Source organism: Populus nigra, chromosome 9, assembly GCF_951802175.1.
Source record: "Populus nigra chromosome 9, ddPopNigr1.1, whole genome shotgun sequence".
Lineage (NCBI taxonomy): Eukaryota > Viridiplantae > Streptophyta > Magnoliopsida > Malpighiales > Salicaceae > Populus > Populus nigra.
In genome coordinates this window covers 15,957,009-15,971,114 of record NC_084860.1, presented here as the reverse complement: position 1 = coordinate 15,971,114, position 14,106 = coordinate 15,957,009, and positions in this window count along the sequence as shown.

Sequence of the window (14,106 nt, the reverse complement as noted above, 5' to 3'; positions counted from 1 at the left end):
CCTGCGCTGTTTTCTAGTCATGGGGTTTTGGGTTTTTGCAGCAGTATGCGGGGAGAGAGAGAGGAACGGTGTCTACACTATTTTGGGTTTTTTCTTTTTAATAATTTATTTATTTATTTATTTTTGTGGGGACCGAAAAATGGGTAACAACAAATTACATGATCAATTCCAGAACCCATCTTCACTGCTTTGTCTGGATGATAAAATAACCTCTTTTATTTGCCCCCCAGTATGAGGTGTGATCCTAGTCAAGGTTTATTTTAAAAAAAAATGTATTTAGGCTTAAAATGGGACTGCAATGGAGATATTTCAGTCTTGTGAAAAGATTATCAACGATGCCCTTTCCTCATCTCAAACTCATGCATTGAGGAACGATAGGTCTTGCTTTCATGCGCGTATGCAAAGTGATTTATTCATTCAAATAAAACTCAACTTTTGAGTCACCTCATGGGGTTTTTTTTTTTTGTCTTTTTCTTTCAAGTTTTCTAGGTATATGTTTACCTGTCTAAGGAATCACTTGAATTTCCATAATGCATTTGTTTTGGACAAATACCAACACGATTTTTGTTTTTGTACTTACTATGGAGGTCCCAAAAAATATCCTTGAAATAATATGAGATTATGTATGGTTTTGGAAGAAAGAAAAACATCGAAGGATTCTTCGTGTTGTAGTTTTGTGAGCAAAAATTATGCTCAAAATGTTATTTACATGTAATAATAATAAGAAGGAGTGTGATATGAACATAGGAAAGCATATAACTTTATTAACAAGGGCTCATTAGACAAAGAAAGTCTTGTTCAAAAACATTAAACAAAAGGCAATAATAAGGCAGGCTTCATTGGCGAATTTGCTCATACGCTAGCCTTCCTTTCAAAAGTTCTATGTAGAGGACTCAAAGACGATGTAGAACAACACTACGATCAAAATTTGTGTCCTTCAAAATTAATGCTATCATTTCTGCACCCATGCTGGACCATTGATCATGGAAACGAAACATCAATTTATATTCTGAATATTTATCTCTTCTTAACATTGGTTAGTTAACGGATCCGCCGTATAACTAGCCCTAACCATCAAACAACCACAGTGTCCGCACTAGTAATTTAATTCAATGGCAGCCTTAAGAACTAGATAAGTTGATTAATCAAGAAAACATAACTGTCTGCAGTCTATGTTTGATTTGATTGAATGTTCTCCCTAAGATTAATAACGTAGATCCGCCACAATTATTAAACTCAGTTGCTTCACAAGTTCATATACCACAACTCCGGTTTTGATATCAAACTTAACAATAGATTGTCTACAATAATAACTTAGAGTCCCCTCTAGCAATTAAAATAAACAATCATAGGAAAAATAAGCATAGGAGAACAAACATATTCATCATATAAACTGAAAAGAAAAGGTAAAATAAATCTCACAGTTCTTGAAATTCGAAGGTTTCCGTGTCCTTGCAACCAAGAAAAAGTGTTTAGCCTTGCATGTTTGTTGAACAACTAATCAAAAAGAAGAAAGAATGCATAATTTAGGGTTTCTTAGAGGAAGGGGGCATTTTTCTCTCCTTGGCTGGCTGCTCCCCTTCTCTTCTCTCATTCTTTTTATATCCTAGGAAACCCTAGGTCTCTATTTTACAAAATAGTCCTCCATTAAGTAGACTGCTTACATTTAAGTACTTCAATAACTATTTTCCTAAAAAGGAGAAATAGCCTTGCATGAAATATTCAAGCTTTGATTTAGAGGAGGTAAATTGCTGAAATAAAAACTTAGATATCGGTTTAAATGCTTCGGAATGTCATTTGGACTCGTTTCTTCACGAAACATGTTTGCTGGCAAAATTTAGATGTCATCTTTGAAAAATCATATCTCCCTCATATGACATCGTTTTGGGCTTCAATTTTGAGCGTTTATATAACTTTGAGTCATGAATCCAACACAATTGAGTTTGCATCAATTGAACTTCTGTAGCTCCAGATATTCAAGTTGGAATGGCCGAAGGTCAACACTGGTAGATTGCGAGATTTGACTTTGAAGGCTGCGATTTCCATGCTCTTCCTTATTTTATTTTCTTGCCTTAGATGTCCAGAAAGGTATGGATGTTACCTTTTTAATTCCACTGGAATCACTTCATTTCAACCTCTAGAGCTCACGCTCTGCACAAAACATCGACTGAAGGTCAAATCTGCCAATTATCTCCAATTTACTCCTTTTTGCATCTTTCATCCAAAAGTGCCTTCAAAACATAAAACAAAGAATATCAAGGCATTTTATATATAAAACATAGGCAAAACACTAGTTAAATGTGGGTGAAACTATTGAATAATATGGTTGCATCAACCATTGATGCTTTCAAGTTCCCCAAACAGTCCATTGCTAGTGTTTTTCTAATCCACTGCTTCCAGCATGATTCGATCGACGATTCGTATTCATATTAGGAGTGTCTTCAAATTATATCCATCCAGCCTTGATTAATTGTAGAAGCTTTCTCTTGAAGGCGTTGCAGGTATGGATTCTATGCCCAGCAATACCAGCATGGTATTCACAATTGAGTTCTAGCTGGTACCAATTAAGATAAGGTGGCTATACAGGTATCAGAGGTTCAGGAGCTATATGTTTAATGCTTAATAACTTCTGGTACATCTCATTCAGGGGTAGCGGTAATGGAGGTAGTTGTTTTTGTTGGTAATTTCCAATTTGGGTTTTGGCTTGAAAGTTTTAGGGTTCGGGTTTTTTGGTGTTGGCAATTTGGCATAGAGTGTGGTAGTTTTGGGATGAGTTTTTCCTACCCCTGTAGCCATCTTCAACATGGTGGACCTCTTTTCTTTCAGAGCCTTTTTTCTCGGTGGGTGCAGAAATTCTACCACTTTTGACACCTTGCTCTATGCGTTCACACACTACCACAGCATCAATGAACTGTTGGGCTGAACTACCCATCATATGCTCGTAATATGATGCCTTGAGTGTGTTGGCAAACAAAGAGACCATCTCTTTGTCCAGAAGTGGAGGGTGGACTTAAGGAGCTAATTCCTGCCATCTTTGAGCATATTCCCTTCCTTCACATCATTTCTACTCAACCCATTCATTCAACAGATATAGAAGTGTGTAGAAATGGCAGGTTTCTCAGTTCCTAAAATAAAAAATATTTGTGTTTTTGGTGGATCCAGTCCTAAAAAAGAAAAGGAGTTTTTAGAATCAACAAATCATCTTGGTCGGGTACTAGCTAAGAGAAATATTCATTTAGTGTATAGGGGAAGCAGCCTTGGGTTAATGGGGGGTGTTTCAATAGCTGTATTTTTAGGAGGCAATCAAGTTTTGGGGGTCGTCCCCAAAGCTTTAGCCGAAGGGGACATCATTGGAAAAACAGTCAGAGAGGAACTAAAGGTCTCTATAATGTCTGAACGACTGTCTGCAATGTTTAACCATGCTAACGCCTTCATTGCTTTACCAGGTGATCTGGGCACTTTAGAAGAGATATTTCATATTTCCTCTTGGGCTCAACTGAACATTCACCAAAAACCTATAGGTTTGTTAAATGTTAATGGTTTTTATAATACTTTACTATCTTTTCTTGATCATGTTATGGAACAATAATTTCTAACATTTTTAGCGTGACAAATCCTCATCTCTGCTATTACTGCTGACCAATTGATTGATGAATTACAATCTTTCATCCTTGTAGTTGATTCCTCTTGAGTCGACTCAATTGGTCAATCACGGAACGTCGTAAAAAGCTTAGATTGGATTTGAACCTTAGTTTGTGAAAAATTATGTTTTTTGGTTTTATTAATAGCATAATATTTGTGTTTTGTTGTTTCTTATATTTGTTTAAGTGTATTTCAGGTTTGTCAGTAGTCGTTATTTTAGGTGATGTCTTTTATACTCTATCTTTCTGCCTTAGAACATTGAGGACAATATCTCGTTTTGGTTGGGGGGAGAGAGTAGTAGTTGATATTAAAAAAAAAATTATTAACTAACTATGTTTTCTATTATTAAAACCATTTGCAAAACTGTTGTTATTAGGATGACAGAGTAAATAAGGAATTTTAATGACTCTTGAAACACATCTTAGTAAACATTCTTAACAAGGTCTATCAGAATACTTTTTGAAATATTCAGGTTTACAAACTCTCGCATTGTTATCAATTGATTCTGCTCATATACTCATTTAACAAGTATTTCTAAACCTTCATTTTCACACACACACACTTTAACATATGATTGTGGGTTGCACATTGGATTATTACATTATTCATGTTCTTTTGTTAAAGGTAACAACTAAGGGAAAAGGATAGTATATAATATGCAAAATAATAATAATAATAATAATCATAATAAATAAATAAATAAATAAAAAAGTAGATAAATTTGATTTTGTAGCCTCCTTGACTTAAGCCCGAAGGTGTGTTTTAACATCTAGTACCCTAAAGTCAACTGACTTGGAAGCTATTGGCTCAGTGTTTGTTATATAGGTTGAGAAGAAAAGCTTTAGGGAATCAAACATTGCACTATCTACGTATCAGTATCTGCAACCCGAGTTACTAAGCTCGTAAATGTGTCTTAACACCTGATGCCCTTAGACCAACTGGTCTGGGAGTCATTAGCTGAAAGCTCGTTATATGGGTTCAAGATACATTGTGTTATAAATTCTTCCTTTCAAAAAAAAAAAAAATAATCTCAACCCAAGGAAGTTAACCTTAAACATTGGAACAAAATTTTGTTTTCTTCAATGAAAAGCTCCATAGCTATGTTTTGATTTATTGGGCCCAAAACAAAGGTTTATTAATATATTGTTTAAGAAGTATAAAGCAAATATATAAATTTAATGAGAGTTTGTTTATTTGGATAGATTAATGGAAGTTAAATGATGAATACCTTGCTTTGTGGAACTTGCAAATTGTTTTTATATTTTAACGCTTTGAATACTAGGGACTAGTAATAAGCTGGTTAGAGGGTGTGATTAGTACTTAAAAGTGCATTCTCATTAAGGCTTTATATCATCATATTGCACTAAAGTATCATTAAATTCCCTAACTAAAGCATGTTTTATAATAACAAGTCTGATAATATAATATATCTCTAATTTATGGTAAATGCTTGTTTTGAATACAGGTATATCTCACAATTCAAAGGATTAATTGATGTGATTATCTATTGAAATTAAGAAGACAAAGAAAGGACTAATAGAAGAGATGCTGGTTCAAACTGGAACACCATTCGGTTATTGGATCATAACTGGAGTTGTAGACCTTGGATTTAGGTTTGCTTTATATGTATAGAAAGCTAAAACATAGGCTTAAAACTTTCATGGGAGTCCAAGACTCAATTCTGCCATTTTCAAGTTCAAATCTTAGCATCAATGAAGAAGTCGGAATCTGTCCTACAGCTCACACATTGTTCAGTTTTTAGCTCATATCTTGAGTTCTAGAAGTCTAAATGAGCTCTGGTTTTTTTTTTTTTTTAGAAAGCTGAGACAATTGCCCACAACTTTCATGAGTAAGATGGGTTCTAATTCTGATGTTAGCAATGACATTTTGGCCTACCAACAATATCAATAACCAGCAACCAACATTGTCAAAAACTAGCCACCAACTATTTTCTTAGTCAACCAATCAATAATTCTGAATTTTAGCCTATAAAAGGAGGCATTTGCCATGTATTTAGTCATCTTATTTTTCAGATCAAAATCATCTTCTTGCTTTCTCTCTTTGTAATGTTCAAGTTTTCTTTCATGTTATGTTAATCTCTTGTTTATACTTTTTCATTTCCTTTCCTATATTTAGTTAACTTATATCATGTTTATGTTCTTATATTGTTTATTTTTATTTTTCTTCTTCATTATGTTTAGCTCAATTAATTATGTCAAGGTGAAAAGGTTTCACTAGTGGTGTTAGAATAGATATAATATAAACTCAACATGGACTTTAATGTTTATATCAAAGAAAGATTGTTATTAACATGTTTTATCTTTTTATCTTACTAATTCTTAATACCTTACTTGTTGAATGGTTAATCTAGATTTGTGTTGTATAACACTTAGTACATCAAATACTTTATCCTTCATAGTCTTCAGCCGACAACGTTATTATGATAAGAACTTGATTTGTTGTTAACATAAGCTAGCAACATGAATGCCTGATGATATTTATAAGTATGGTGTTACTTAGATAAGATGATTAATATGATCATGTTAATAATTTATAATGAGCTAATAACGATAAATCACTCGATTGGAACCTTCTTTGTGTGTGGTTTCCAGTTGAGTAATAAAAAGAGTTTATATTATATTTATTTAAAATACCATTAGTGAATCCTCTAACCTTGACATCTGTTTTATCATTGTTTAATTCTTACACCAATATCACATCCCAAAACTCTCTTCAACTCCTTTTTTGTTATACTTCTCTTCAAATCTTTCTCTTTATTTGTAATTTATATAGTTGATCTTCTTGTGGTTCGACCCCGGTCTTGTCGAGTTATTTATTACTTTGACACTCCTGCACTTGGGATAAGACATCAATTCTTTGATCGTGTCAGCATGGCAGGGACAAAGCAGGAGAAAAAGAAGGGAAGAAGGGCTCACATGTGGTGGCTGCTGTCGTTCACAGAGCTGTTGGAGGCGACAGGCAACGGCACTGGTGGCAACGGCACTAGTGGTGGCGCTGGCGGTTCACGATAGTGGCAGTGGCTCTGTTTTTTTCTTCTCTCTCTCCTCTATTTTTTGTTCTCTTCTATGCTTTTTTTTCTTTCGGCCTTCCCCCTCTCTTTTCTCTTCTTTCTCTTCTCTTCTCTGTCATCTCTCTTATGTTCTCTCTCTTTCTCCTTTTTTTCTGCTTGTGCTCCCCTGTTTTTATAGGCAAAAAAACAAGGGAGAAATTGGACGGGGCGGCCACTGTGTTGCCGCCCCTCCAACACGTGGAAAGTTGTGCGCAAGTGGGTCCTTGGTCCACGTCTTTTTGATGCTTTTAAGAGGATGAGAAGTCGGTGAAAACAGGGGAACGCAGCTTCCTTCCCCTGTTTCTCTACACATCCAGGGGAAGAAGAAAGACTGCAGTGCCGTTCAAAATGGCACCGTTTTAGGCTTTTCTTTTTTTTTATATAAACAATGGATGAAACGGTGCCGTTTCGGACAAAACACACCATCTCATTTAAAAGGAAAAGGCGGTAAAACGTGTCAGAGTTCACATTGGTCCTCAATTTATGATTTGTTCAATCGAGTCCTCAATTGCAATTTTGATTGTAAAAATCAATTCAATTACATCCCTGCCAAATTCAAACAGTGGCCCTGAAGTTGGCCGCCTTTTCCAAATTGGTCCTTGGTCTCGAATTAGTGCAATTTCACCCTCAAATGAGCAATAAACTTCTAATTTCTTCAATTGGGCCCCTGATTCGGTTTTAATTACAGCCCCTATACTTACACGCCTTTTTCAGTTTGGTCCTTAGTTTTGAATTTCTTCAATTAAGTCCTTAATTGGCCATCAAACTTCAATATTTATGTAATTAAGCCCCTGATTTGACCAAATTAACTTCCAAAAATTATAATTTAACCCCAGAACTTTAATTTCTTCCAATTAAAGCCCAAATTAACTCCAAAATCAATTTTTCTTGCAATCTAAACCTCCATAAATTCAATTAAACCTTCAATAAAATTTAATTGAGTCCATAAACATCTGATTTTGGACTTTTTTTCCTCAAATTGAATTTTCTTTGTCAACAGAGTTATCATCAATCAATAAAATACGGTCATATTTTAATTTTTGTATTTTTAAACCTCCTCGATCAATTTTTGACCATTTTTTTAGCGTTTTGACATCCTTTTTCACTGTCATATTTTTTTGATAATATTTTTTTTATTTTTTTTAAGAGATAAAATATGAAATGGGGAATATCCTAAAAATGGATCATTACACTTATCTTGTCGTAGCATGAAACCTATGCTATAGGATAAATCTCAATCCTTAAAAAATAATGAATAGCACCTAAATTCTGAAGCTTAAACTTGGAGCTCAACAACTATATCAATTGGTGAAGCAAGGCTAAATTGCTTCTAGCAAGTAAAATGTCATCAATGTAAATCAATGGATAAAAAATATTAGCACCTGTAGACAAGATGAATAATGATGTGTCAATCTTAGAAGCACGGAATCCAATAGAGAAAGGATAATCACTCAAACGAGTGTACCATGCCCGATATAAAGACTTATGCAATCAACACATATGAGAGGAAAGATTAGAATCAACAAAACTTGAAGGCTACTGTATGTATACCTCTTCATCAAGGGTCTCATTAAGAAAGGCATTATAGATATCAAATTGATTAATCTTCCAATCACGTGAATTTGCAATAGAGAAAACCAACCGAACAGTGGCTTGCTTAATGACAGGACTAAAAGTTTTAGAATAATCAATGCTTTCTTGTTGGGTTAAGCCTATAGAAACCAATCAAGCCTTATAGTTCTCAACACTTCCATATACACGATGTATGATCTTGTACACCTAATGACTACCAACAACATTCATTGAATGATGAAAAGGAATCAAAGACCAAGTGTCGTTGGAACACAGCGCCTGAATTTCATCTGTCATAACACCATATCAAGCCTCATATACATGTTAGCATCGAAAAACATAATCAATTTATAGACAAGAGGAGAGAGTACCCAGGAGATAGGGCTGGCAGATAAAGCCGAAAAGGATGTCAAATTTGTTGTCATTGGCAGTTGTAGGCAAAGAACCATAGGATGCCGATAAACCATAGAACTAAATGTAGGTAAGGCTGAATTTGTATACTTCTGCAAAGAATAGGACAAGAGCTCAATAACTAAATTCAACCCAACAAGAGATTCAGACCGAGAGACTGGACCGGCAACAACAAACCCGAGTGAACCAACAATAGAACTAGGAGAACCAACAGCGTCAGATTTGGAAAACTGCAACTCTAAAGAAGGAGAACCTATACCTCGAGAATGATCATTGATGCAACCATATTATTTAATAGTTTCACCCATATTTAACTAGTGTTTTGCCTATGTTTTATATATAAAATGCCTTGATATTCTTTGTTTTATGTTTTGAAGGCACTTTTGGATGAAAGATGCAAAAAGGAGTAAATTGGAGATAATTGGCAGATTTGACCTTTAATTTATGTTTTGTGCAGAGCGTGAGCTCTAGAGGTTCAAAATGAAGTGATTCCAGTGGCATTAAAAAGCTAATATCCATACCTTTCTACACATCTAAGGCAAGAAAATAAAATAAGGAAGAGCATGGAAATCTCAGCCTTCAAAGTCAAATCTCGCAATCTGCCAGTGTTGACCTTTGGCCATTCCAACTTGAATATCTGGAGCTACAGAAGTCCAATTGATGCAAAATCAATTTTTTTGGATTCATGACTCAAAGGTCTATAAACACTCCAAAGTTCAGCCAAAAACGATGTCATATGAGGGAGATATGATTTTTCAAAGATGACATCTGAATTCTGCCAACAAACAGGTTTCATGAAGAAACGAGTCCAAATTACGTTCTGAAGCATCTAAACCAAAATCCAAGTTTTTATTTCAGCAATTTAGCTCCTCTAAGTCAAAGCTTGAAGATTTCATGCAAAAGTATTTTTCCCTTTTTAGGAAAATAGTTATTGAAGTACTTAAATGTAAACAGTCTATTTAATGGAGGACTATTTTGTAAAATAGAGACCTAGAGTTTCCTAGGATATAAAAAGAATGAGTGAAGAGAAGGGGGGCAGCCAGCCAAGAAGAGAAAAACGCCCCCTTCCTCTAAGAAACCCTAAATTATACATTCTTCCTTCTTTTTGATTAGTTGTTCAACAAACATGCAAGGCTAAACACTTTTTCTTGGTTGCAAGGACACGGATACCTTCGGATTTCAAGAACTGTGAGATTTATTTTACCTTTTCTTTTCAGTTTATATGATGAATATGTTTGTTCTCATATGCTTATTTTTCCTATGATTATTTATTTTAATTGCTAGAGTGGACTCTAAGTTATTATTATAGACAATCTATTATTAAGTTTGATATCAAAACCGGAGTTGTGGTATATGAACTTGTGAAGCAACTGAGTTTAATAATTGTGGCGGATCTACGTTATTAATCTTAGGGAGAACATTCAATCAAATCAAACATAGACTGCGGACAGTTATGTTTTCTTAATTAATCAACTTATCTAGTTCTTAAGGCTGTCATTGAATTAAATTACTAGTGCGGACACTATGGTTGTTTGATGGTTAGGGTTAGTTATACGGCGGATCCGTTAACTAACCAATGTTAAGAAGAGATAAATATTTAGAATATAAATTGATGTTTCGTTTCCATGATCAGTTCTGATTTCTGTAGGTGGATGTATGCTTGTGACCAAGATTTGTTCTCTTGATAATTTTCTGATTTTATTAAATTTTGTTTGATAGTTTTCTGTTTTCTTTTGCTTTAGCCTAGATAACGTCCAAACCCCCCCCCCCCCAAATTGCATATCATCTAGCATAAAAATCTGACTTGAATCTTCCTCGTGGGATCGACCCCTTGCTTACTCTATACTATCTTGTGTGTTGTGATTGAAGCTAGGGTAATTAATTTGTGCGACCGTGACATTGCAACAATCATTAGATAAATAAGCACACAATGACATAAGGGCAGGGCTGGTGGTTTGTCTTAAGGTGGCAGAAACGGTAGGCAGTGGGTAGTAGGAATATGATGTGAAGAGGTGTTAGGGGATTAGCCATCTATTCATATTTATCAAAAGGAAACACTTGTTCAAGAAAATAAACATGACGAGAGACATAAATATGTTGAGATGTGAGGTCAAGAAAATGATAACCAAGATAAGATGACTACAGCCTAAGAACACACATAGAGAGGAACAAAAATCTAACTTATGAGCATGATATAGACGTAGATACGAAAAGCAAAAACACCTAAATGTACGCATAAAAAATTAATTAAAAGTACGATGAAAAAAAACACTCAAACGGGGACTTGTTTTCGAGGAAAAAAGTAGGCATACGATTGATAAGGTACACCAAGGATTCAAACACATAATTCCAAAATTGTAATGGGGTTTTACACTGTCCGAGGTGAGTAAGACCAATTTCGACAATATATCAATGTCGACGTTCAATAGTGTCATTCATTCATGAGTATGAGGACAAATTAAACAATGATGAATACCGATAGTATAAAAAAAAATATTTAACTTGCGATATTCACCACCCCAATCAGTCTGAACATATTTAATTTTTCTTAAAAATTGAAGCTCAACAAAAGCTTAAAAATGTTGGGAAATAGAAAATACATCAAATTTCACAATAAAAGGATAATACCAGATATATTTTGTATGCGCATCAATAAAAATAACAAAAACCATAAGAAGAAAAAATAGGAGCAGGGCCTTATAAATCACCAAAAATTAAATCAAGTAGAGAAGAAGTTTTATGACTCGTAGGTCCCAGCAATAAACACAATGACTTTCCTTACGGACATGCTTGACGTTAAAAAGTTGAATGTATAGGAGTTACAAGCAAGTTTATTATTTGATACTAAGAAATTAAAACAGGAAGTAAAATGACCCAATCGACCATGCCAAATATCAATAGAAGCAAATACGTAAAGAGACCAGTAAGCCTGAGGAATTGAGGTGAAGGAAAACTCAAACAGAACATATAAACTATCATTACTCTGACCATAAAGGAGTTGAGATCTTTCACATAAAACACAGACTCATGAAATTCAAAATGGACATTATTATCATGATAAAATTTCTGAACAAAAAGCAGTGGCTTGGTAATATAAGGTACATGAAGAACATTAGATAAGGTAAAAGTGTGTTTTGGTGTATGTCATATAGTATACCTAATATTAGATATGGAAAGGCACTTACCATTACCAACATGTAAGTGATCATTACCAAAATAGAGTTCAGACCTAGTTAAAATTACAAGATCAGGAGTAATGTGTTGATTCACACCAGTATCCAGAAACCAATCCACAGAGTTCATCGAGGAGACATTGTTGAGAGGAAGATTGGCATTAGGATGTTATCCATAGCTGTGAAGTTGAGAGCATTGAGGTGTAGAATGACCAAAGGAATGGCAAAGGTAGCACCTGACATTCTGCCCAAAAAGGCGTGTATTGGACCATTGTTGGGTGTTATTATTCCTTTTGTTTTGTTGCCAATTACCTTACCTTCAGTTGTTATTGGAAGAACCATTGAACCCACGGTAATCATACCCTGAGTGATTGCTGTTACGATTATTGTTGTGTCGCCAGCCACCATAATAACGCCCTCTACCATGATTAGAAATGAAGTTATTGTTAAAAGAACCAGAGGGCTAGCATTGTGCAACAAGGGCTAATTGTGGTTGAGCCAGCATGGGCAATAAAGAAGCAGTGACAGCAGCACCCATGGATTGAAAAGAGCTCTTATAAAGAAACTCATAAGTAAGAAGATGATTGTGAAGGTCTACATATGAAAGATCATATGCCCTTATCGAGAGGCTAGTCACTAAGTCCTTGAACTCTTCTCAAAGTCCACAAAACACATACAAATTAAAATCTGCAAACAAAATTGATTAATCAGCTGCTGCTAATTCATCAAATAATGCCTTTACTTGTAGCAGATATATGGTAACCAAATCACCTTGATGAAGATCTTGAAAGGAGTCATGAAGTTGCATAATATGAGAATTGGATGGAGAAGCATATGCTTACTCAAGAGTATGCCAAACATAGTGCGATGTTTGGCAATCAACAACAAGATGCAGTACATCCATTGAAAGAGAAGAAATGTGTGCACTCAAAATAAGTTGATCTTGTTGTTTCCAATGAAGAAATAAAGGATTAAGCTGAAAAGAAGAGCCATCGGTAGTAACCATGTAAGGAGAAGGACACAGAAAAGTGTCATCAACAAATTGAGAAACACCTTGTCCAGGAAGATAGAGCTTCATTTGCATTCACCAATAAAGATAATTGGTGCTTATAAGTTTCAAAAAGATAACGTGTTGAGTTTTAGAAAGAGAAATAATTGTCGCGATAGAAGCCTTCATAGCAGTAGTAGTCACGGCAATAGCAATAGTCACGACAATAGCAGTAGATGAGTCCAAAACAAAGGAAGAAGCAGAGGTCTCCATCGGTGGTGGAGAAGAAGAAGGTTGAGGATGGTTAATGGCAGTAGGAGCAACAATAGTGGAGTCCATTAAAGAGAAGAGAAGAAAAGAAATTTAATATGTTTAAGACTTTGATACCAAGTTGAGAATAATAAGAGGCTTAATCAATTAGTTAACATTTATTATTTATATATGTAGGGCAGTTTATAATAGATAATGTAGAGATTATAACACAAGAGTAAGCCTATCAACCTTTCCTAATTATATACATCTTATATTATGCAATTTCCTATAATAAATCTCAAACACCCCTTAAATGTTACCCAAAAAAAAAAAACCCTCCTGAATAAGGTTAAAAGAGTTAAATGTCAAGGACTGTAACCCAAAACCAATAATATCCATAGTTTTAATATTCCTTTCTTCGGAGTGCTAAATGCTAAATGCTAAGCTTATTCCTAGGTTTAGATAGTGTAGGGCCTTAACTTGCTTGACTGCCCTACATCTGAAATTCTTGAGATTTGTCATTTGAGCTACGAAGCCTGTGCAGATTTTTGGGCCTTTAAAGCTCTTGAGGCTTAGTATATGCCTAATTACATGCTATTATTAACCTAGAATCCAAAGAGTCTATTCTAGCCATCCAACTGTGCTGATGGTAGCCGAAGCCTCGAAGCCTATGCAGATGTTTGGGCCTTTAAAGCTCTTGAAGCTCAGTACTTGCCTAATTACATGCTATTATTATTAACCCAGAATCCAAAGAGTCTATTCTAGCCATCCAACTTTGCTGATGGTAGCCGAAGCCTCTAAGTTTGATCACGAGAATAGAATTGCTTATTTAATGACAGTGAGTCACTCAACAACTCTCTTAACCACGATCATAAGTTAAAGAAGGAAGCATGTATCCAAAAACTTCTGCAATTAGGCCCACCCTTACTAAAGCCATCATATTTATTGTCTTTCAAACGGGATAGCAAGTCACGAGCCTCCCAAATCTTACATGGCAA